General features: G+C 32.8%; 2 protein-coding genes across 2 annotated transcripts in view; both read right to left on the bottom strand.

The window, feature by feature from the left end:
* The window catches only part of LOC120422500 (prohormone-3), a 147,348-nt gene extending 131,689 nt beyond the window's left edge, over nt 1–15,659 (bottom strand). The window contains exon 1 of the mRNA XM_052708698.1: nt 15,653–15,659. The gene's annotated coding sequence lies outside the window, so the exon portion shown is untranslated. The remainder of the gene's footprint in view (nt 1–15,652) is intronic.
* Nucleotides 1–26,178, bottom strand: part of LOC120422499 (serine protease filzig) — a 112,072-nt gene that overhangs the window by 15,886 nt on the left and 70,008 nt on the right. The window lies entirely within an intron of this gene.

Here is a 26,178-nt window from a genome sequence, read left to right as displayed (position 1 = left end):
TATCTAATTTTTATCAGATTTTTGAAAGTTTACAATTTTTTTATATTTTCTGATTTTTATCAGAATTGCTTGGTTTTTTTGTATGTGGGAAGGAAATTCTCGAAACCTTACAGTATTCATAAGTTCGCATGATTGATCGGGTTCATGCGAAATCCATTTCAATGTTAATTGATTGGTTGTGCAAAAGAATTCTACTTAAAAGCTATGAATATTTGTTCAGAGTTTTCCTCGTTCTACCCAAAATAGCAAGAATCAAATCAAGCGTACAAATTGGAACTGTTTCGTCTCATCTTGGAAATGTAAGATGAAAGGTTGTGATGATTTTCTCAGTAACCACCACCCCCACTTTGTTTTCGTCTACCTTCATTCGAAATGATATCCAGCTTCACAGTGTGCCGCACAAACTTTTTAATGGCACCCCATCCGGTGTAATTATTTTCGCAAGTTTATTCGAGCGAACTTCCATCCCGTACCGTATCCAGACTGAGTGGGTCGTCTTCTCCGGATGAAAAACTTCCTAATTGACCCGTTTTCCAATTACCCATCATATGTGGGTCCTTGTTTGTGAGTGTAAGTGGAAGTGTGTGTATTTGTTCTCCCGGCCAGGCTTTTCGCAGGATCCAACACGGTGAATTCCAGAACGAGAAAACTTCGTCCCTTTTGTCATTTTCCACACAAACACACATTACAGATGAAAGCTTTTTGAGCAAGTGTGTATGTGCACTAAGGAAAGCGTGTTTTAGAAATCAAATTATTTTGTCCTTGTTTAAAAATGAAATCAAAATATCAACACAAAACTATAAATCAAAAAAACATTACAATTTTTAAAATGATTTTCAAAATCCCATATGTTTTATCAAAGTGTTTACAGTTCCCGGGGAAACACAGGACAAACGTGCAGCACTGGAGCAGTGCTCCCAGCTAACTGGAAGTCATGGCAAAACCGCAGCTCGCAAAGGTGTGTGGCGGAAAATGGGGACAATTTTGCTTGATTAAACCCTACATGACCCAATCAACACGAGGACGGGTAGCGTGTGTACTTGGGACACCTTCCACATGTGTGAGTGTTTGTATTTGTTTGCAGGAGTGGATTCATCCAAACGAGCTAGAAGGTTTGTAATTGCATTGTTAAAGTAGAACGTTACGAACTTCAGTAAGGTACGTTAGTAGCTTCAAATTATGGTTCTAGTTTGAAACTGATAAGGTTATTTAAAAAAATCCAACTTGACCAACCGATTTTCGATCAACTTGAAGTGTTTCTCCCCGAGGAGCACCCCTCAGATCCAATCGAATCCTTTTAATATTTTCCTTTCCATTTTCCTCAGTCATCATTCATCGATACCCGGTCAAACCCGGCATCCTTTCGAAAATGTTGAACCCTTTTTAATCCCGGGCAACAAATGGTCGTCGTATTCTTTTACCCACATTTTTTTTTCATTCGCAAACCGATTCCGCACTGATTCTTCGAGCAAAAGGCACTCCTACCGGTATCATACCATCCCCAGGGTTTGACCTTTTTGCTAAGTAAACCGTTTGGATCCTCCCTCTGATTTTTCGTCTGCTCCGGAATAATATGCTTCATTTTTGATATACGTGTTGAAACGACCAGCAGCAGAGCAGATTGTTATTTTTGAGAATCAATTCAAACAAATCTTCGAGCTGGCTCTCCCTCGAGATGGAAAAAAATAATGGTTAAGGTTAGTGATGACGTTATTTTTGGGGGGAGGTTTTTGAATGTTATCTTTTGAGTGAGTGTGGGTGTAGAAAATGTGAAGGGTTTCAATTATGAGGTCATTGCTAAGGATTCATGTTTTTTTAATTTGTTGAAAGTAGTCGAAAGTCTCTCTTTTCAAAAACATAAAAATAAACGAGAGATTTCATCGAACGAATAACAGTTTAATTAATGCTGTTTTTTTATTTCCGCTGAAACAAAAACTTTTTAAAATCGTTAGTAAACCATTTACAACTTTTATTCCTGAGCAGTTCTCTCAGATTTCGGTCATTCGATTTTTTTTGTATTTTTTAATCCGACTGAAACTTTTTTGGTGCCTTCGGTATGCCCAAAGAAGCCATTTTGCATCATTAGTTTGTCCATATAATTTTCCATACAAATTTGGCAGCTAACCATACAAAAATGATGTATGAAAATTCAAAAATCTGTATCTTTTGAAGGATTTTTTGATCGATTTGGTGTCTTCGGCAAAGTTGTAGGTATGGATATGGACTACACTGGAAAAAATGATACACGGTAAAAAAAATTTTGGTGATTTTTTATTTAACTTTTTGTCACTAAAACTTGATTTGCAAAAAAAACACTATTTTTATTTTTTTTATTTTTTGATATGTTTTAGAGGACATCAAATGCCAACTTTTCAGAAATTTGTGCAAAAAATCTTTGAGCGAGTTATGAATTTTTGAATCAATACTGATTTTTTCAAAAAATCGAAAAATTGGTCGCAAAAATTTTTCAACTTCATTTTTCGATGTAAAATCAAATTTGCAATCAAAAAGTACTTTAGTGAAATTTTGATAAAATGCACCGTTTTCAAGTAAAATCCATTTTTAAGGTGACTCTTTTGAAAATAGTCGAAGTTTTTCATTTTTTTTTAAATTAGTGCACATGTTTGCCCACCTTAAAAAATATATTTTTGAAAAGCTGAGAAAATTCTCTATATTTTGCATTTTTGAACTTTGTTGATACGCCCCGCCCGTGTGGATCAATCGGACCGCGCACTGGACTCACAACCCAGAGGTCGTCGGTTCGAATCCCGCGTCGGGCGCTCTAAAATTCTTTGTGTAAATATGGGTATTCGGCGCCGTCGCTCCGTGCCATACTTTCATACACTTAGGAGCCCAGGGCGGCGAAGTCCTTGTAGATAAAAGGAAGACACTAGTGGTTGGTACTAGCAATGGTGGCCGACAGCTATAAAGTCAACTTCGTTTTTTTTTTGATACGACCCTTAGTTGCTGAGATATTGCCATGCAAAGGTTAAAAACAGGAAAATTGATGTTTTCTAAGTCTCACCCAAACAGTTAACCATTTTCTAATGTCGATATCTCAGCAACTAATGGTCCGATTTTCAATAATAAAATATGAAACATTCGTGAAATTTTCCGATCTTTTCGAAAAAAATATTTTCTAAATTTTTAAACCAGGTCTAACATTTCAAAAGGGCCAAACATTCAATATTACGCCCTTTTAAAATGTTAGTCTTGGTTTAAAAATTTTGAAAATATTTTTTTTCGAAAAGATCGGAAAATTTTACGAATGTTTCATATTTTATTATTGAAAATCGGACCATTAGTTGCTGAGATATCGACATTAGAAAATGGTGTGTTTTTTGGGTGGGACTTAGAAAACATGAATTTTCCTGTTTTTTAACCTTTGCATGGCAATATCTCAGCAACTAAGGGTCGTATCAACAAAGTTCAAAAATGCAAAATATAGAGAATTTTCTCAGCTTTTCAAAAATATATTTTTTAAGGTGGGCAAACATGTGCACTAATTTAAAAAAAAGAAAAACTGCGACTATTTTCAGAAAAGTCACCTAAAAATGGATTTTACTTGAAAACGGTGCACTTTATCAAAATTTAACTAAAGTACTCTATGATTGCAAATTTGATTTTACATCGAAAAATGAAGTTGGAAAATTTTTGCGACCAATTTTTCGATTTTTTGAAAACATCAGTATTGATTCAAAAATTCATAACTCGGTCAATCATTTTTTTGCACAACCTGGAAATTTCTGAAAAGTTAGCATTTAATGTCCTCTAAAACATATCAAAAAATAAAAAAATTAAAAATAGTGTTTTTTTGCAAATCAAGTTTTAGTGACAAAAAGTTAAATAAAAAATCACCAAAAAATTTTTTACCGTGTATCATTTTTTTCCAGTGTAGTCCATATCCATACCTACAACTTTGCCGAAGACACCAAATCGATCAAAAAATTCCTTCAAAAGATAAAGATTTTTGAATTTTCATACATCATTTTTGTACGGCCAGCTGCCAAATTTGTATGGAAAATTATATGGACAAACTAATGATGCAAAATGGCTTCTTTGGGCATACCGAAGGCACCAAAAAAGTTTCAGTCGGATTAAAAAATACAAAATTAAAATTTAAGAAAAAGACCGATTTCGTAGAGAATTGCTCTCCTACAATGTACAGTGGTTCAGATCGCAAAATTAAGTGGAAATTGATTTTCCGAGAAGTTGTGCCATTCTGGAGCTTTGGTGTATCAGAAGAGTTGTTGCAAATGGGAAAGGCAACTTTTGCTTTGGTAAAAATTAGAGTTGTTTTAAAGTTGTTGTTTTAAGTTTAAAGCTCTTTTTTTCATAAAACAAAAAGTTAATTTGGCTACGTCATTTAAAGGAAAACAAGATCGTTTTATAAATATCTCACAGCAGCGCAAGCCAAATTGCGCCAGGTTGCATTTGAAAGGAGGGATCTAGTGCTACAATTGCTGAAAAAATCTCAGGTATATTTTTCATAAAATATCTTAATTTGAAAATGACTGATTTTCAAGGGAAAAGTGTAGAAGACTACCCAATCAAAATTCAAAAATTGTCCAACTATATCTAGAGTTTTTTTAAATGGACCTGTAAACATATGAAACACAATAGCTTAAAGAACATTTAAAAAATCTAAATGTGTTTTCTTTGTATTTCACCCACTGTATCTGAATCTTGCCTCAGAATTGTGTTAAAATTGTCAAAATATTGGTAATTTTTAGGAGTTTCATGGATTTATAAGATAATTTTAAATAGAAACCCAACATATGAACAAAAATCGTTAATTTGACACTTCGATTCAATTCTGAGAGCAAATTCAGTATAGTAATAGTAATAGTAAACAAACCCCAAATTTAAATCAAACCAAAAGATGCCCCTTCCCATTTGTAACTAGTGGCCAATGCTCTAAAACTTTACAATTTTTCGGAAAATCCATTTTCCTCTTTATTTTGCGATCTAGACCACTAAGCCTTGTTAGTTCCAAACTTGCCAATATCTCAAAATAGGTATTTGGAATTAAAAATAAAATGTTTTAAATTCTGTTGGGAAAAGAACAATTGTGATATTTTTTTTGTGAATAATTAACGCAGTGCAGATTTTTTTAAATTTTGCGGTATTCTGTATAGTTTTATAAGTTTTTATTCAATTAAGAGGCAGTATTTGTAGATTCTGCTCGGTCGTATTTGGATGAAACTTTCAGCGTTTGTTTGTCTATACATGAGATGAACTCATGCCAAATATGAGCCCTCTACGACAAAGGGAAGTGGGGTAAAACGGGCATTAAAGTTTAAGGTCCAAAAAACATAAAAAAAATCTTAAAATTGCTCGCATTTCCGTAAAACTTTATCAATTCCAACTCTCTTAGATGCATTCGAAAGGTCTTTTGAAGCCCCTCAATATGTGCTATATACATCCAGGATTAGTTCGACTTTTTCTCATAGCTTTTACTAATTACTGTTAAAAATGGATTTTTTTAAAACCTCAATAACTTTTTGCAACAGCCTTCAACACCCATACTCCCATAGGTCAAAAGTTAGGGAATTTCATGGACTATAAGCCTACAGTTATAAACTTTTGGCCAATCGCAGTTTTTCTCATAGATTTACGATTTTTCTTTAACACACATTTATCAACGTTTACTTTTGCCCTGTAGGCCAACAAGACGGCATTTTTTGGTCTCAATTTCGACATATTCGGAATCCTCGGAAAATTTCACGTAAGTTTGAGTTGTTGGAATTCAAATCGGAAACAAATCGGAGCACCTTGATACGACCTGTTACACATTGGTGAAAAACTTGCTCTTAAAAATTGACCTTCATCCGTCATGAACATATTATGTATAATTTTTTTTTTGACTTGACTAAGTAACATTAATTATGTAATTATTTAAAATCAACAAAAAAATTATAAAGAACACGATGTTATATGCCCACTACTTTAGCTGCTTATATCATTTTTAAGTTGTATCAATATTATTTTGATATTTCAATTTTTAAATATAAATAAATAATTTCTATTATTTTTTTTTTCATGAACTGAGAATTTTTATTCTTTATTATGTTTTCCCTTGTTCAAAAGATCATCAAGAGCAATTTGTGTGCTATGATTCACATTGGTTCTCTTGTTTTAAGTTTTATTTAATTCTATTTACGTTTTTAATGCATTTTTTGTAATTCCGTCGAGAAATTTCTAAAATTTCCAGTCACTCTCAAACGACAAAATGGCCTATTTTTCTCGAAATAGGATAAAATTATATACTAGGGCTGAAAGATTCAACTTTCAGCAGTACTTTTATCAAATAGAAATACTGTTAAATATTGTTTTGATTGAAACGGTGAGCGTCTGAACACATGGACATTCGACTTAAAATTTCATTTAACCCTCTACTGCCCAAATTTTTTTTTCGAAAATATTTATTTTTCCCGTGTTTAGAAGGTCATTTTGAGCAACTTTTGTTCTACGAAAAACTTTACTTCTCTTGTTTTATGTTTTTCTTGTTTTATTTTTAGTATTTTAATTTGCATTTATCTTGTTTAGTTAATGTTTGTTTTTGGTAGTATTTGGCCTATTCTACCACCTAATATAATTACATTTTGCCTATCTAATTTTTTCACGTTTTTACAGTCACTTTTTCAATTTTTTGCATGTTTTTCACATTTTCTGCTATAGAATGGCACCATCATCATTTAAATTGCAAAAAAATGTGTAGAGGCATAGTTTGGGACACTACAAAAATTACTGCATACTTCTTTTTACTAAATATAGGAAATGTTAGTAAAAAACACAGCCAAAGTTGACCCCTAAAAAAATGACATTTTTAAAAACATTGGCAAAGTCACATAAAACAAGTTAAACTTCCAACCCTAAAATTTTCTAAAATTTGAAGAGTTCTTCTTTCCAATGCTTTTTAAAGATCAAAAATCGGTTGGAAAGTTGATTTTTGGCGATTTTTTAGATCGTTAGATCGAAGCCCGTCTAAAGGCGGGGTTAGGTTGTAGAGAGTTAAAGGGTATTTTTCGAAATTGCAAAAAAAAAAATGTTTGATTCTAGTTGAAATACTTGATGTTTCCAGCACTCGTCGTATTATTTTTGCAACTCGTTGCATAAACTACTACATCATGCTAAGTTTATGATTTACGCCATTTTCTTTTGCCTTTTTGCTGATTTTCATAACTTTACAGTTTTAGATGTCTTGAGTTAAAAAAAAACATAATTTGAAACGTTCTACTACTAATGATTTTTAATGATTCAAAACTGACAAAAACATATTTTTGGCAAATATTTTGATCGAAGCATACAGTTGAGAGGGTTAGAGTAGAAAAATGAAAATAATTTCAAATGCTATAAAACTTTATCTCTTTTTCCAGGAACACGGAGTTTTTATTTAGATGTAATCCTTGGACAAGATTTTGATGGATTTTGAAATATTAAAATACATAAAGTTTTGACATATTTTACTTTGAAAACAACAATAACTACTTTGGGTCTATTTCAGGTCTTTTGGATTGCTCGAAATTAATATTGGGTGTAGTTTGTTCCACAAAAAAAAAGCATTACAACTTTTAGTTTATGAAGATTGTTTTCCAAATTACACAAAAAGCTTGCTCTGCTCTGCTCTTGCTTGCTAAATTGATTCCAAAAATGATTAAAAGCAACATACTTAAATGCTATAAAGCATCAGATGTATTATTAATCTGTCTTGTTATTCTTCAAGTGTACATATCATAGAATAAAAATCCAAAATGTTTTCGAACCAATTTTATTACAAAACATTAGCTCATAAATCAAGCACAGCATTTTATACCTCAAATTGCGACAAATGTCGCAATCGTGCCAAGAATAATTACAATTTTACGATGTTTTTGAATGGCAAACCCATTTAGACGATTAATTCCTCCAAATTTAGACATCTCCCTTGAGTACATTTCGCTGGAATATTTACCAATCCAACCCACTCACTTAGAATTTGAAACGCTCCACTCAGATACAACGTACCTTGTTGCAAATACCACCCACTCTAGCTCCCATCCCCACCCACTCCACTAGCATCACTCTCTCTGACGTCGTCGTTGTGATCCCCCCTTCCTTCACCCTCTCTCGCCCTCTAGCAAACAGAAAATAATGGCTGCCCCTTCTACTTCGTGAGCGTAACAAGCCGACACAAATTTCCTCACGTTTGGCATTAGTCCCCGTCAAAATTTTATTATCTGCATCACGAACCTGCCATCGAGCCGGGGAGACCCCCCCCTCCCCGTTCCTCTGAACATCTGAGCCCCTCCCACGAAAAGCATCACCCGAAAAAGCACACATTCAAGTCATGATGGCGATGCAACAAGGCCCTTTGTGGGTAAACAGGGCTGATTTTGGGTACGGTTTTGGTCGTTTTTTTTTTTGGTTTAATTTAGTACGTTTCAGTTTTGTTACCCCAAGTGCGGTGTTGCAAAATGTGTTTATTGGTTAGAAAAACACTTTTTTAATTTTGTTTATTTATTTCCTTTTGAACACATTTTATGTTTACTTTTTGTGTTTTTCAAATTTTAAATTTTTAGATTTGATTCTTTGTTTTTCAATTTGTCAATTTTTTTTTCTATTGATTATTTATTAACTAACAATTTTTGAGAAGTTTAAGTGTTTTGAGTATTTTTTTAAATGTCAAAATTATTTCCAAATTTGCCACACCGTCGATCACGGTGAGTTGTCCTAGTCCTCCGTCTTAACCGACATAAATTTTACTGCAGTCCATTAAAATTCCGAGCGTCGCTCGTAAAACCTGAGGAAAATCAGAATAGCAGCAGCGGCAGAGGCGACATCCCTTGCTGATGGTGTTTGTGTTGTTTTTCCCAGGGAAAAAGAGCAGCAGCAGCAGAAGAAAAGCGTGAACCTCCCGCAACCTCCTTCGTACAAGAGTGAAAAGCTCTTTGCTTTAGTATAACGTCTCTATGTGTATGTTGGCTGGTCTGATGAATCCTGTGCCCGAATCAGGCCGCTGCCGCCAGATAAAACAGCACTTTGCTTGCTTCTTTGCTAACTCACGGGTTGGCCTGCTTTTCTGCTCAGAATACTCTTAGGGTGGTCGGTCGGTCGCTGGTTTGGTATGGTTCTGGTGTTCTGGAGAATCTCTTCTTTTTTATGCCTGGGATTGTCATGGGCGTAGAGGGAGTTTTCTCGGGGTTATTTAACTGAAAATCCATGGACAAAATTAAGAAAATTTGGTTTTGAAAACTGATCTCACCTCACGCCAACTCACACAGCAGTTGCCCCGACCCCTCTTCGATTTGCGTGAAACTTTGTCCTAAGGGGTAACTTTTGTCCCTGATCACGAATCCGAGGTCCGTTTTTTGATATCTCGTGACGGAGGGGCGGTACGACCCCTTTCATTTTTGAACATGCGAAAAAGAGGTGTTTTTCAATAATTTGCAGCCTGAAACGGTGATGAAAAAAAGTTTTGAAAAAGTTGGTCGTCATCGATCATGGCCGTTCATGGTCACCCGCGACAGACACGGACGACGAAACAAAGAGAACGCAAAATGTAACTTTTCAAAACTTTTTTTTCGTACAATCGTGATAACTCGTGATGTTTATGAGCAAACCCCTTATGTCTATATATCAAAATGTTTGTAATTGTCTACTCTACAACTTTGTAGAACATTGTTACACTCTAAAAAATAACCCTGCAAAGTTAGAAAAAACACGAAATTTTAAAATGAAAAAATTTGTTCTAAATGAAAAAATGACCCTTCTAGGTCAATGTAGATTCGAAAAGAACATTAAATTTCCCATAAAATGACATGTTCCAAATTTTTTTACAGTCGAGTAACGGAAAATGGGAGAATTTTTAAAACTTTTTTAAGTGTTTTTTTCGATGAAATTCTGAGTTTTTTCGGAATTCTGAGTACGCCATCAAATCGGGCGTCGAATTTTACATAAAAGTCCATTTGACACCAAATTTCTATCTCATCACCGTTTCAGGCTGCAAATTATTGAAAAACACCTCTTTTTTCGCATGTTCAAAAATGAAAGGGGTCGTACCGCCCCTCCGTCACGAGATATCAAAAAACGGACCTCGGATTCGTGATCAGGGACAAAAGTTACCCCTTAGGACAAAGTTTCACGCAAATCGAAGAGGGGTCGGGGCAACTTTTCCCGATTTCGTGTGAGTTGGTAAAGAATTACCCATATAAAAAATGTTGTTGACAGAGATTTTTCTTTTCCGGAAACTGGTTGTCTTCAGAATGCTCACAGAATCCATGTTCAATCTTCAATTCTTTTAAACAAATCCTCTTATAAGTTTGAGGGGAGACTTTCAATGAATTCTAATTTTGTGACCCAATATTATTCAAATTTGATTTGAGCTTTTGCCATTTTTTCATGAATTTAATTTATTTATTTTTAACTTGTTTTAAGCCGTTTTGCTATATTGGTTTCTTAATACAAGTCTCAATAAAATTTTGGTGTTTTCCATACAACAGGGGTAAGCAAAAAGTGGAATTTTGTAGCAATCTTGAGATGGGATTTTCCAATAATTTTGATGTCTTCGGCGAAATTGTAGGTTTTGACCAGGAATGATAATCCATTTTAAGACTTGCGCTGAAAAAAAGATTCTTTTTGCAATTTGCTATATTAACTAGTGTTACAGTTTTTGTATATTTTTTGCTATTTATTTATTTTTAAAACATGCCCTTTTCCATTTGAAGACTTGCGCTGAAAAAAAAAATTATTTTTGCTAATTGCTATTTAAACTAGTGTAACAGTTTCGGTATGTTTTTTGCTATTTATTTATTTTTAAAACATGAGCAATTCTCTACGAAATCGGTCTTTTTTCTTCAATTTTAATTTTTGTATTTTTTAATCCGATTGAAACTTTTTTGGTGCCTTCGGTATGCCCAAAGAAGCCATTTTGCATCATTAGTTTGTCCATATAATTTTCCATACAAATTTGGCAGCTGTCCATACAAAAATGATGTATGAAAATTCAAAAATCTGTATCTTTTAAAGGAATTTTTTGATCGATTTGGTGTCTTCGGCAAAGTTGTAGGTATGGATACGGACTACACTGGAAAAAATAATACACGGTAAAAAAAATTTGGTGATTTTTTTATTTAACTTTTTGTCACTAAAACTAGATTTACAAAAAAACACTATTTTTAATTTTTTTTATTTTTTGATATGTTTTAGAGGACATAAAATGCCAACTTTTCAGAAATTTCCAGGTTGTGCAAAAAATCATTGACCGAGTTATGAATTTTTTAATCAATACTGATTTTTTCAAAAAATCGAAATTTTGGTCGTAAAAATTTTTCAACTTCATTTTTCGATGTAAAATCAAATTTGCAATCAAAAAGTACTCTAGTGAAATTTTGATAAAGTGCACCGTTTTCAAGTTATAGCCATATTTAAGTGACTTTTTTGAAAATAGTCGCAGTTTTTCATTTTTTAAAATTAGTGCACATGTTTACCCAGTTTTGAAAAAAATATTTTTGAAAAGCTGAGAAAATTCTCTATATTTTGCTTATTCGGACTTTGTTGATACGACCTTTAGTTGCTGAGATATTGCAATGCAAAGGTATAAAAACAGGAAAATTGATGTTTTCTTAGTCTCACCCAAACAACCCACCATTTTCTATCGTCAATATCTTAGCAACTAATGGTCCGATTTTCAATGTTAATATATGAAACATTTGTGAAATTTACTGATCTTTTCGAAAAAAATATTTTCAAAATTTTCAAATCAAGACTAACATTTTAAAAGTGCGTAATATTGAATGTTTGGCCTTTTTGAAATGTTAGTCTTGATTTGAAAATTCCGAAAATATTTTTTTCGAAAAGATCAGTAAATTTCACAAATGTTTCATATATTAACATTGAAAATCGGACCATTAGTTGCTAAGATATTGACGATAGAAAATGGTGGGTTGTTTGGGTGAGACTAAGAAAACATCAATTTTCCTGTTTTTATACCTTTGCATTGCAATATCTCAGCAACTAAAGGTCGTATCAACAAAGTCCGAATAAGCAAAATATAGAGAATTTTCTCAGCTTTTCAAAAATATTTTTTTCAAAACTGGGTAAACATGTGCACTAATTTTAAAAAATGAAAAACTGCGACTATTTTCAAAAAAGTCACTTAAATATGGCTATAACTTGAAAACGGTGCACTTTATCAAAATTTCACTAGAGTACTTTTTGATTGCAAATTTGATTTTACATCGAAAAATGAAGTTGAAAAATTTTTACGACCAAAATTTCGATTTTTTGAAAAAATCAGTATAGATTAAAAATTCATAACTCGGTCAATGATTTTTTGCACAACCTGGAAATTTCTGAAAAGTTGGCATTTTATGTCCTCTAAAACATATCAAAAAATAAAAAAAAAATAAAAATAGTGTTTTTTTGTAAATCAAGTTTTAGTGACAAAAAGTTAAATAAAAAAATCACCAAATTTTTTTTACCGTGTATTATTTTTTCCAGTGTAGTCCGTATCCATACCTACAACTTTGCCGAAGACACCAAATCGATCAAAAAATTTCTTCAAAAGATACAGATTTTTGAATTTTCATACATCATTTTTGTATGGACAGCTGCCAAATTTGTATGGAAAATTATATGGACAAACTAATGATGCAAAATGGCTTCTTTGGGCATACCGAAGGCACCAAAAAAGTTTCAGTCGGATTAAAAAATACAAAAAAAATCGAATGACCGAAATCCTAGAGAACTGCTCACATGCCCTTTTCCAAAATCGAAAGCGATATTGTAGAATATTAACAAGTCGATATTCTTTGCCAAGTTTGAATTTTTCAAAGCGAACCCATTTCTTAAAAAAATCTACTGGTTTGAAATCGTGATTACTTTTCAAAAAGTATAACATCAAAAAACTTAACAGTTGCTTAAAATTAAAAAAAAATCATTGAATCAAAAACACAGCACAAGCCGTAGGAAATATTTATTAAAGTTTATGTCGCTAAATGTTATAAAAAGAGAAAAAAAGAGAAAAAAAGAGAAAGCTTCAGAATTTCCTAATAATTGAAGTGCAATCAGTTAAAATTTATTCAAAATTTATCTTTCATGTTAAATATAGATATTAGGACTCATCTAAAAAAAATCGAAATGTACTTAAATACCTTTAATTTTTTGGAGACGATTTTCAATGTAAAATTGAAACTAATTGAAATTTTGCTATGTTTCGAATATAAATTTAAGTTTTTAAATAAAGCGTTACATTACAAAATTTCTTTAACAGTTACAAACAAAAATTACACAGTTTTCGAAAATATATATTTTTTACTTTAAAGTCTGCAGTTAGAATCGGCTATTATACAGAAACTAAAATTAAAACTAGCTTAAAAATCGCTTTATATTTTTAATTGGATAAAACTTTGTCCATACTTTCCTTATGTGAGGTACAGGGGAAAAATTCGATTTTTATTGGGTTTTTATCACTTAAAATTGAATTCCCAAAATATATTATACCTAAGAATTTGAAAAAAAGGTTTTGCAAAAAAAGATAGCATTATTCAAAAGTAATATTTTTGTCATTTTTAAGCTAGGCCGTTATAAATATTTTTTAAGCCGATTTTTGTTTCCAAAAATCTTCAAAATTTTAATTGAATTTGGCTTGCGTTAGCCTGAAAACTGTTCATTTTGATCATGATTGAACAGTACCAAAAAAAGTATGTTTTTTGCGCAAAAAACATTTCTTTTGTCTAAGCTTATTTAATTTTAAAATAACTGTTGATACTGGTTTAAGGGTATTCTCCGCCCCTTCGATTTTCATGAAACTTTGTCATAAGGAATAACTGTTGTCTCTGATCACGAATCCGAGCTCCATTTATCGATATCTCGTGACGGATTGGCGGTTTGACCCCCTCCATTTTTGAAAATTTTAAAAAGACGTGTTTTCAATAATTCTTTGTGTAAATATGGGTATTTGGCGCCGTCGCTCCGTGCCATACTTTCATACACTTAGGAGCCCAGGGTGGCGAAGTCCTTGTAGATAAAAAGAAATACACTAGTGGTTGGTACTAGCAATGATGGCCGACAGCTATAAAGTCAACTTCGTTTTTTCGTTTCAATAATTAGCAAAAATTTCATAATGGTGATGGTTTAGAAATTTGGTGTCAAGTCAGACTTTTATGTAAAATTTGATGCCCGATCGCGTACACAGAATTCAGAAAAAACGTATTTTTCAGTGAAAAAAATATACACAAATAGTTTAAAATATTCTGCCATTTTTCGTCACTCGACTATTATTTTTTTGGGACATTTAATCTGCAAAAACCTAATTTTTTTCTTTTAAAACACAATTTTTCTTCTTCAAATTTCATTTTTTAAACTTTGTAAAGGTGTATTAAACTTTGCAGAGGTGTGTTAAAGTGTATTTTTATTTTACAAAGTTGTAGAGCAGACAATGACAAAAATAAGGGGTTTGCTAGTAACTATTAATTCAATTCAATTCAATTCATGTTTATTTGTTGTACTTAACATAATACAATTTGCTTAACTAATTACAAAATGCAGAGTTTTGGAGATACTTACAGCTACAAAATAATTCAGATACAATCATTGGATGAAATAAGTTCAGTACATTTCAATCGATTAAGCGAGAGCAGAAAAAACTGTTTAAAACAACTGCTACTTTTGCTAGGGAAGAAGAAGAAGGATAGGAAAGCTTAAATTTATATCACAGAAAATGTTTTCAGTTCTTTACTGAAGGCTTAGACTTGAACACGGTGTATGAGCTTGAACCTATGCAGGGCATAGGTACTTCCCCATCAGCTCTTGCAGCGCGAAGAACTGCTCCAGCTTGTTTCGGCAAGTGTTGAGTCGCGTAAACATGTCCCTCGCAAGGGAGAGGAATTCGGTGAGGGTGAATAAATCACCATCACTGTTGCTGTCCGGGGTTGGACCGTTTGCGGTAGCCGCCACGCTGGCGTAAGTACGCCTAGTAACTATTAAGAGTTATCGCGATTTTACGAAAAAAAAGTTTTCAAAAAATTCTGAGTACGCCATCAATTCGGGAGTCCAATTTTACATAAAAGTCCCTCGAACACAAAATTTCCATATGATCACCATTTCAAGCTGAAAATTATTAAAAAAACACGTATTTATTCAAATGATCAAAAATGGAAGGGATAGTACAGCGTCTTCTGTCACGCAATATCGAAAAATGGAGATCGGAATCGAGATCAAGGACAAAGTTATCCCTTAGGACAAAGTTTCACGCAAATCGAGAGGGATCGGGGCATTTTTATCCGATTTCGCGTGACCTTGGAGAGAATTACCCTTAAACCAATAATTTTCTAATAAAATTAGCAATTCGTTTGGTTTCTCATTTGATTAATCTTATTTTGAATCTATCTTTTATAAGTTTGGTTAATTATTCAACATTTTAAACTTTATAAATGAAAAAGGCATTCAAAACTTTATTCTATATTTTTAACCACCCATGTACCTTCCACTTCTGCCGCGTTGTGCAAGCACAAGTGGATGTTCGTCCTCAAACTCTTCCCGCCCCCCCAAAACAGCATTCTTCCATCCTCTCAACTCACGGGTCACCACGGTGGAAGAGCGCGCGTGTGTGGGCGGGAAAATTCTTTCCTCTCACGCTACCTTTCGCATGCGGCTGATGCTTTTTTCTTTTTTTTGTTGCCGGCACGATCATCAGCTGGGCGATGTGCCATGATTTAATGAATATAATTTACCGTAAAAAGAACATGAATACGGCCGGTCGGTCGATGAAGAAGAGCTTCTTGCGCTATACACACTTTTAATGTAGTGAAATCTTGGAAAACTTTTTTTTGTTTTGCTCTGCAGTCGAGGAAGGTTTTGCTGTGGGCGGAATGTCATGCAAATTGTGGAAGTGCCTAGAAATAGCAGTAGAACTTTTTTTCTCTCCCAGGAATAGACAGTTTGTGAAAGCATATGGCTTAAAATAGACTTCCAGTGATGCTGTTCATTAAAAGTTGGTGTTCGTCACTCAATTGCGAATGTTAGAAACATAGTATGAGTTCTGATTATTTGAAAGTGGGAGGTGGTTTGCTTTTAATGGGGAACAGATCTATGCTGTGATTAAAATGGGATTGTTGAGAAATTGTTTGATGAGGTTCAGTTGATGGGAAATGACAAATTTTCTTGGAAAGGATTGAACGCATGTTTAAGGAGGATTTTTTTTTTATTTAAAGAAATCTGCATTATTGTTATTCATGTGTCTAACTTTTTTCGTCTTTATAGCGGTTTTGTGACTCGAAAAAAATTTCTATAAGTTCTTTTCAAGTTTGTTCTTCGTAAAAGCATAAAAAATCAAAAATGATTATTGATATTAATTCAACTTAAGCATAAATTTACGCAACCCCTACCAATCGTGATCTCCCAACGGCTCATAACTCACCACAATCCACTTTATCACAAACGGCTCAGCACACCTGTCGGAATGTGCCAAACATAAACACCATTTAAGGGGGGAGGAAGAGGAGGCAATGGGTGGGACGTGTTCGTGGGAGGCTGTCGCGAATTGACTCATTCACAGGGTAGTAAACGGCGGCGGGCTGCCTTTACGATACTCAATTTCACACAACGTTTTTCATCTTCCTACACCCACCCCGGGGGTCCAATAACTCAACTGCGATAAATTTCACCTCCCTCAGATCGCAGATAACCCCCTCACCGACACGGAGGTGGATGGTATTGTTGGAAGGGCTTTCAGGGGAGGATTGATAAGAGCTCGGGGGTTTATTTTCTGTTGAATTCGTGAAGATTTATGCATTTAAAAGTATTTGAGTAAGATTTGAAAAGTCGGTTATTTAAAACAGTTTTATTCAACAACTCAGCGGAAACTTGCTCCATTATTAGGAAGAATGAGCTTGAAAGTTCTCCTTTCTTAAAAGCGCCACAAAGGTGCAGTAAAGGAAGGTGAAATATAGCGTGTCGTTAGTGCAAGTAAAAACTTCATTCACACTTTGCACATCTCGTGCTGCGGTGAGATGCACTGCACGTGGGCGTTGTGCGCAGTGTTAACCCTCAACGTACCCAGATATTATGTTTTGGTTTAACGTAGAAAAAATGATGTTTGTTTTGAATGAAACTCTGATAATGTATTCCTTTAGTTTAAAGAAGCCTTTTTGCATAATTGGTTCCCAAGTAACATTTTTTCCAGGAGTTCTACAAGAACTCTTCAAGATAGCTACAGCATAGCAGTTTGGACCGCGGTAGGATAAAATTCTCTTCAAAACTTCTTCAGGAGTTTGGAAGAGTACTTGAAGAGAGTTTTATCCTACCGCGGTCCAAACTGATATGCTGTAGCTATCTTGAAGAGCTCTTGTAGAACTCCTGGAAAAAAATGTTACTTGGGGTTGCAGTTTAGAAGTATTCATACTAATGTCATGGATTTTCAAACTTAAGTAGAGATGTGTTACGTGTAGTTTATTTTGTTATTATTTATGTCACTTTAACCCTTATTTTTTCCATCAGAGGACAAAAGATAAAGTTTTGAGCTATAGTGCATGCCGGAAGGTTTTTTTACCAAGTAATGAATTTTCGAAAATAGCTTAGAAAGCAATCTTGAAAATCACTTCTAATGGAAAATGAGCAATTTTTTTTCTCCAATTTTTTAAATTGTGGATTGGTTTAACAATTTAGCAAAATGCATTACACGTCTCTTTGTTTGCGTTTTTTTCAAATATATATTTTTTTTTCAAAAGATTAGAACTTTTTTCAAAGTGTTTCGATTTTAATCCAACCATAATTTTCAGAGACAAAGAAAGAAAATTAGGAAACGAGATGTCCATCGTGTTTCTCGCTTTGTTTTTTTCTATCTACAATGTGTTAGAATATCATATGATTTCATCAAAATTAAATGTTTTCAGTTTTTTCGATAATTCGACGATAACTAATTCAATTAGAATGACTTTTATCAATATCATGGTAAATTTAAATTGCTTTACAGAGAATATATTTTTTAGAAAAAATCACAAAATACCATATTTTTTCAAGCATTGCGAAATTTTGAATGCCTTTTCACTTTGTTTTTAGAGCTTCTCGAATGAAAAACTAAAAAAATCAAGAAAATTGTGTTTTTTTGCGGTGTTTTTTTTAGAAAATATTCATTCATATTTTCATTATTTTTAATATGGGTATTAAACGTACTTTTGCATGCATTTTCTCTTTTCTTAGTTTTTTTTAAATCAAATATTCCAATTTAATTTTTTTTATTATAAACTTTTTTTTTCTAATTTACAATTTGGGTATCAGAAAACTGGAAATTTTGTGTGCATTTTCAACGTTTTAGATTTTTTTTTATATTAGATACTTAAATTTTCACAGATTATCTATTTTTTGAAAATAATATACTTTTTATTATTTGCAATATGGCTATCAGATGCCTGGTATTTTCGCATGCATTTTCATTGTTTTAGTTTTTTGAATGAAATACTTAAATTTACACAAAATTAACACACAAAACGCAAAACAAACTCTAAAACAGTACAAATGCATTTAAAATTTCGAATCGTTTAATACCCATATTGAAAATTAAAAAAAACGAGCATTCAGTTTTTTTTTCAAAATACTGTTGAACAGTAAAAATGCATGCAATATTCGTATGATGACCATATTTCAAATAAAAATAATTGAAAAATGCGTTTTTTTGAAAATTTTAGTATTTCATTTAAAAACGCTAAAACAGTTAACATGCATGATGAATTTAGAAAGGTTTGAGACCCATATTGCAAATTAAGAAAATTTAAGTATTTTTTAAAATACAGTTATTTTGTAAAATTTCGAGTATTTCATTCGCAAAACTAAACAAATAGAAAATGCATACAAAAGTACGTTTAAAACACATATTGTCAGTTTAGGAAATTTGAGTATTTCAAAAAATACGGTATTTTGTGAAAATTTGAGTATTTTACAAAAAATATTAGTGTTAAAAAGCATACAAAATTTTGCTTGATGCTCATATTTAAAATTATGAAAATTTAAATACAGCCCAGACTCGATTATCCGAAGTTGGGACTCAAATTATGGACGATAATTTGTTTTTCATATTTTTTATTTTCTTACTTTTAACATCAAATTCGAATTAAATTCAATGCCTTTTAAATAAAAAAATCATTTTTTCAATCTTCATCATTGCCATTTTGGCCGCCATCTTGGATTTAAAAATTCTTAATTACTTTAGAGTAGTTTAGGGGTCATATTAAAGCTCAACAATCAAAAATAAAATAAAAACAAAAAAAAATCGTGACTTTTTTTTCCAAAAAATACGGTATTTTATGAGGCTTAGAAAACATCAATTTTCCTGTTTTTTAATCTTTGCATGGCAATATCTCAGCACCTAAGTGTCATATTAACAAAGTTTGAAAAAGCAAAATATTGAGAATTTTCTCAGCTTTTCAAAAATATGTTTTTCAAAAGTAGGCAAACATTTGCACTAATTAAAAAAAATAACTGCAACTATTTTCAAAAAAGTTACCTGAAAATGGCTATATCTTGAAAACGGTGCACTTCATCAAATTTTCAGTAAAATACTTTTAAATTCCAAATTAAATTTTACATCGAAAAATGAAGTTGAAAAATTCATAACTCGGTCAAAGATTTTTTGCCCGTTCTGGAAATTCTGAAAAGTTGGCATTTAATGTCCCCTAAAACATATCAGATAATAAGAAATATTTAAAACAGTATTTTTTTTGCAAATCTAGTTTGAGTGACAAAAAATAAAATTAAAATCACCAAAAAATGTTTTACCGTGTGTCATTTTTTTTCAGTGTAATTTTTATATATACGGCTTCATTCATAAAGTACGTCACGCTAAAATCGGCCAAAATTTACCCCCCCTCCCCCCCTTTGCCACGCTTTTCCTATACTTATAACATGCAATGTCACACTTGCTCAGACCCCCCCTCCCCCCCCCCCTAGAGCGTGACATACTTTATGGATGACGCCTACCTACAAATCGATTCAAAAATTTCTTCAAAAGCTGCAATTTTTTAATTTTCATATATCATTTTTGTATGGACAGCTACCAAATTGGTATGGAAAATTATATGACAAACTGATGCAAAATGGCTTCTTTGGGCATACCGAAGGCACCAAAAAAGTTTCAGCCGGATTAAAAAATACAAAAAAAAAGAATGAGCGAAATCTCAGATAATTGCTCTTATGCAAAACGGCCTTGTTTGACATAAGGAATGCATGTACAAAGTCAAATTCGATAAAAAAAATCAAAGTTTTTATTATAAGAATAGAAGGCTAGTCTGTTTCGCTGGTTTTTCTTTAAATAAAACCCATCTAGAGGCGGGGTTTGGCTGTGATTAGCGAAAACGTAGATCATTTGTTTGTTAAAAATTGCCATTAAATTATCAAACGTTTTTGAAATTTTCGGAACTGAAAAGATTTCCATTTCCTCTGAATTCCCAAAACTCATCATCTGGCATTCAAAGGTTACCAAGCACCATCGAGGTAGGTTGGTACACAAATAAAGTGGTTGCAAAGTCGTAAATTTTGCTCTCCTGGAGGGCAGAAAAAAAAACACGAAGCGCGTAAGATGAAATTGAAAGTTGCTCGGGGAGTTGGAAGATATTTTATTTCTCCAAAGCAGCAACAGCAGGAAAAAGTTGTTGTGGGTGTGCTTGCAAAAGTACCACAGAGCTTCTGTTGGGAAGTAATTAAAACACGGTGGTTGAGAAAACTTTTCTGAAATAATACTTCCAGGTGACGTTCGCGACCGACCGAGTGCTCGAGGAGAGCTTTTGAAGAGTGCTTGGTGTCGTTCAAAGTGTACTTAAAACGTGCGTCAGACGGATCCTGCCAAATTTAGATAATTTGATGAGCTTAAAGCGACAATCTGGCGTGTTTGCAGTTTTCAGGGGTAATTCAAATTAAGTGAACCTTCAGCCAAGTTTCCTCCTCCGACAACAATTTTTTAATTAAAACGTCTTGACACAATAGTGAGCTGACGTGTTTGAGCTCGAACGAGCACATAGGGAAAACTTTAGTGAAATTAATTTTCCATTAGCTGGAAAACTTCACCGGTCACGAAAGTGAAGCGAGAGCAATTTTCCTGCTGACACACAACATGTATGTGCCTTAGTGACGTGACGTCAATGGGTCCAAATTTCAAGTCCTAAAAGTTTGTGCTAAAAAACAAACAAAGGTCACACGCAGCTCTGCTGGAATGTTGATTACTTTTTAAAAACACGACCTTGATTTTTTCTTCGCGACCCTATTTGCGCAAAGAGAAAAAGGGTGACGTTATTTTAGCGTGTAATGTTCAAACCACAAACTCGGAACAACAACAACAGTGGTTATCATTACTTGTGTTGGCGTCAGCAGGGTTTCGGTTTGGGTTTGGGTTGGGGTTGAGCTTGTACGTGGGTAACTAATGAGGGAAACTGCGGAAATGTAAAAGTTTGCTCGGAAATGGCATCCTTGTTGTTGGGTATCGTGTTACGACTTGGGTGTGCAGCAGCAGCAGTTTAGAACGTGTGGGGTAGAATTATGCTCATTGCACGTGAGTGGTTCGTGTTTAGGTGGTGTAAGGGGTGTTTTGTCGCTGAACTAAATTGTTGGTCAATTTACTCGTTAGTTTGAAATTGTGAACGTAATTTTTAATCATAAATTAACTGAGACTAAGTATACAATATTTTTCTGCTCTGATTATTAGATAATATTATTGAAGTAATTTTGCTAAAACAAACTTTCAATAGGTTTATCCTGTGGAGGATGTGCTGATCCTTTTCATTAGAAATATCGATAGATATTTTTTTATCAAATTGAAAACTTTTAAGATTGCTGTATGGGTAATTCTCCGCCAACTCACACAACTGTTGCCCCGACCCCTCTTTGATTTGCGTGCAACTTTGTCCTAAGGGGTAACTTTTGTCCCTAATCACGAATCCGAGGTCGGTTTTTTGATATCTCGTTACGGAGGGGCGGTACGACCCCTTCAATTTTTGAACATGCGAAAAAAGAGGTGTTTTTAAATAATTTGCAGCCTGAAACGGTGATGAGATAGAAATTTGGTGTCAAAGGGACTTTTATGTAAAATTTGACGCCCAATTTGATGGCGTACTCAGAATTCCGAAAAAACGTATTTTTCATCGAAAAAAACACTTAAAAAAGTTTTTAAACCTCTGCTACTTTCCGTTACTCGACTGTAAATTTTTTTGGAGCATGTCATTTTATGGGAAATTAAATGTTCTTTTCGAATCTACATTGAACCAAAAGGGTCATATTTTTATTTAGAACATTTTTTTTCATTTTTAAATTTCGTGTTTTTTCTAACTTTGCAGGGTTATTTTTTTGAGTGTAACAATGTTCTACAAAGTTGTAGAACAGACAATTACAAAAAATTTGATATGTACACATAAGGGGTTTGTTAAAAAACATCACGAGTTATCACGATTTGACGAAAAAAAAATGAAAAAGTTCTTTTTGCGTTTCTCTTTTTTTCGTCGTCCGTGTCCGTGGGTGACCATGAACGGCCATGATCAACGACGATCAAAACTTTTTTTCGAAAAATCGCGATAACTCGTGATGTTTACAAGCAAACCCCTTATGTTTATATATCAAAATTTTTGTAATTGTCTGTTCTACAACTTTGTAGAACATTGTTACACTCTAAAAAATAACCCTGCAAAGTTAGAAAAAACACGAAATTTTAAAATGAAAAATTTTGTTCTAAATGAAAAAATGACCCTTCTGGGTCAATGTAGATTCGAAAAGTACAAAAAATGACATGTTCCAAAAAAATTTACAGTCGTGTAACGGAAAATGGCAGAGTTTTTAAAACTTTTTTAGAGTTGTTTTCGAAGAAAAATACGTTTTTTCGAAATTCTGAGCACGCCATCAAATTGGGCGTCCAATTTTACATAAAAGTCCCTTTGACACCAAATTTCTATCTCATCACCTTTCAAGCTGCAAATGAATTAAAAACACCTCTTTTTTCGCATGTTCAAAAATTGAAGGAGTCGTACCGCCCCTCCGTCACGAGATATCAAAAAACCGACCTCGGATTCGTGATCAGGGACAAAAGTTACCCCTTAGGACAAAGTTTCACGCAAACCGAAGAGGGGTCTGGGCATTTTTACCCGATTTCTAAGTAGTTCTTTATTCACAAATTATTTTGCGATGTTTTAAAATTATATATTTTGATATGGAGGAAATTTTGTCCATACATTCCTTATGTAAAAAGAAGCATCTTTGCATCATTAGTTTTTCCATACAAGTATTCATGAAATTTTGCGTGCTGGGACTCAATAAACATCTTTTAAGTCATAGGGGATGGTGGCATAAAATCTGGAGAAACAGTTGGAAAAGGGCGCATAAGCATTTTGACAGCTGGAACTATTTTGTAAATACCAAGACAACTGGTAACTGTCTAACAAACCCTGCAGTGTTGAATGGTAGCTGGGAAGATCAGCTTTGGTTTAATACTTTGAGTTTTATGAAAAAGTTAAAGCTAGCCTGAGAATCAGCAAAATTTTCTCGTGTTACTCCAGAATAAAAAAAAATTCTGAAAATATCAAAATGTGATCATAATTATTTTTTTAAAAGCTAAGCCTAAGCCACTTAAATGATATTTTTGAAAAGCTGAAAAGTCAACTAATAAGCTTTTCATTTTTAACTGACGATATCTCGAAAGCAATTGGTTCGATTTCCAATATTTAAAAAAAATAATCTTTTGTGAAATGGTCTAATCTTTTCAATTATCATAATTTCAAAGTTTTAAAATCAAGCATACATTTTGATAAGGTCGGCAAATATATAAAAAAAATCTCATTTCATATTTTAAACCAATTATAAAATATTGAAATTATTTTTATCGAAAATTGAAAAAAGTTTCATTTTCTAACATTGCAAATAAAACCAATAGTTTCCGAGATATCTCCAGTTGATTACTTCAGGCTAGTACAATTTTTAAAGTTTCAGGGAGAAGAAGGTGGTTTACTTTATAAAGAATTAAAAAATGAAAAATGTTAAAATTTCGGAAAATTATGACTTAAAAGTGAACATAACTCCAAAACGGTGAACTAAAATTCGGTATAGTACTTTTCGATTGCAAATTTGATTTATAATATTTTTTTCACCAGCCTTTTCAATTTTCATTGAAAAATCTCATTTTTTGGAGAACTCTGGAACCAGATTTTGCACCATCATGCGCTAAGGCTTAAAAGATGTCTCTTTGAGTCCCATATAACATATAAAAAAACGCTTATTTGGAAATCCAACTTTTAGTGAATAAAAAGTTAAATAAAGTATCAGGTATATTATAGTGTAATAACTTTTTTCTTAATAGTCCTTTTTACAATTTACAACTATGTCGAAGATTTTAAGATTTTTTTAATTTTAAGATTTTTTGCACAGATACAAAATTTTGAGTTTACAATTTCTACATATTTACAGTGCTCGGTACGCGATACTGCATTTAAAACCATGTTTTTTCGGGATTGCCTCAAAAGGCCGAAACTCAAAAGGTAGACTCTCGGAAGGCCGAAATTCAAAAGGCCGAATTTTGTCTTTTGCTCAGAAGGCAAAACGTCTCAAAAGGCCGAATGTCTTGAAAGGCAGAATGATTATGGAATTCAGAATTTTGTTCATATTTTCACGATTTTCATTGATTATGATGTTCAGAGATACAGTAAACTAACAAACTGTGATCTTTTTTTGTAATTTTAAGCGAAATAAGTACATAATGAGTACATTCTGTTTATCTTTACCGATTATATTGTTACCATGCATGCAAATGAGTATAGTAGAATGAATTGAAAGCATTACAAAAGTGTTTCAATCTTGTTGTTTATTGAATTATGGTGACGATAACCGAAATTTGATCATTCGTCACCAAGTACTTAAATTAATTCAAATAATTACAATTATTTTTTTTGCGACCAATAAATATAAAATTTAAACAAATATTTAGCAGCAATGCTAGAAAGTTATGCCTTCTTTATTTCGAAACCATATTTTGTTACATAACTATGGTTTATTAAAGACAATCACACCGTCTTTGCAGACTGAATACTAATATTAAACGGGACAAACATTGAACGAAAATCTCCAGAAGGATAAGGCGAGAATTGAACCCGCTCCCCATAGCAACTTAGGGATCGGCAGCCGGAGCTGCTAACCACCGTGTCACGAGACCCTCCAAATGAAAATAATAACCGTTTATAAAAATAATAATAGCAAACCGAATGCGTTTCCGCCTTTTTGGGCGCGGTTTGCCTTATGAGATTCGGCCTTTTGAGCATTCGGCCTTTTGGGATTCGGCCTTATGAGAATTCTGCCTTTAGAGTAATTCGGCCTTTCGGGATTCGGCCTTTTGAGATTCGGCCTTTCGTAGGAGACCCGTTTTTTCTTAGTAGAAAAGAAAAATGACAAAAAACTGTTTTTATTTTGAAAACTTTTGATATGCAATTTTTTCATCTTATTAACATTTTTAGTTATTTTTTGGAGTTTCGAATTAAAAGGTGTGAGAAGCAAATCAGTTTTGAAAAATATTTCTCTTTTATTTTTTATTTTTCTTATATTTTTTTAATTAACAATATGTTACGTCGTTTTTATGTTACATAAATATCTATAAAAAAAAACAAAATTGTTTTATCGTCAGCTTACCAGATGTTTTTGACAAAAACGTTTGTTTAAAAACTTGAAAGATATAGCTTGAAATTTAAGAATATGCTTTTATTGATCCTCTTCAACCAAAGTCAAATGGCAACAAAAAAAAAAAAAACATTGAACACCAATAACAATAATGACAAGTAAAATTCGAAATACTGAATAAATCTGCCTCTTATATAATTATAAAATTAAATTATCAAATCAGACCCACCTCGGCCACTGTTGGAAGACGTTAACTTAATCATAATAATTGTAAGAGTCTTACTTGCAATATTATTTTACGTATTCTTAGGATAAAATAAGAAAATTTTATGTAGTTTTTAGTTGATATTTGTTATTATTAGAAAATTGACCTTATGAAATATTGAATGCTTTCTTAAAGTTTATATTACATCTTTTATGACAGAAAATAGTGTAATTTTACCACTCTTTCGTAGTAATGCCAATTTTTATAGTCTAAATTGAGGTAATATTACATCATAAAAGAGGTAATATTAAACCTTCCATCCTTCCAAATTTATACCATTTTTTCTGAATGATTAAACACAT

This window comes from Culex pipiens, chromosome 2, assembly GCF_016801865.2.
Source record: "Culex pipiens pallens isolate TS chromosome 2, TS_CPP_V2, whole genome shotgun sequence".
In the NCBI taxonomy this organism is placed as follows: Eukaryota; Metazoa; Arthropoda; class Insecta; order Diptera; family Culicidae; genus Culex; species Culex pipiens.
Note: the sequence above shows the minus strand (reverse complement) of the source record. Positions and strands in the feature narration are given on the sequence as shown.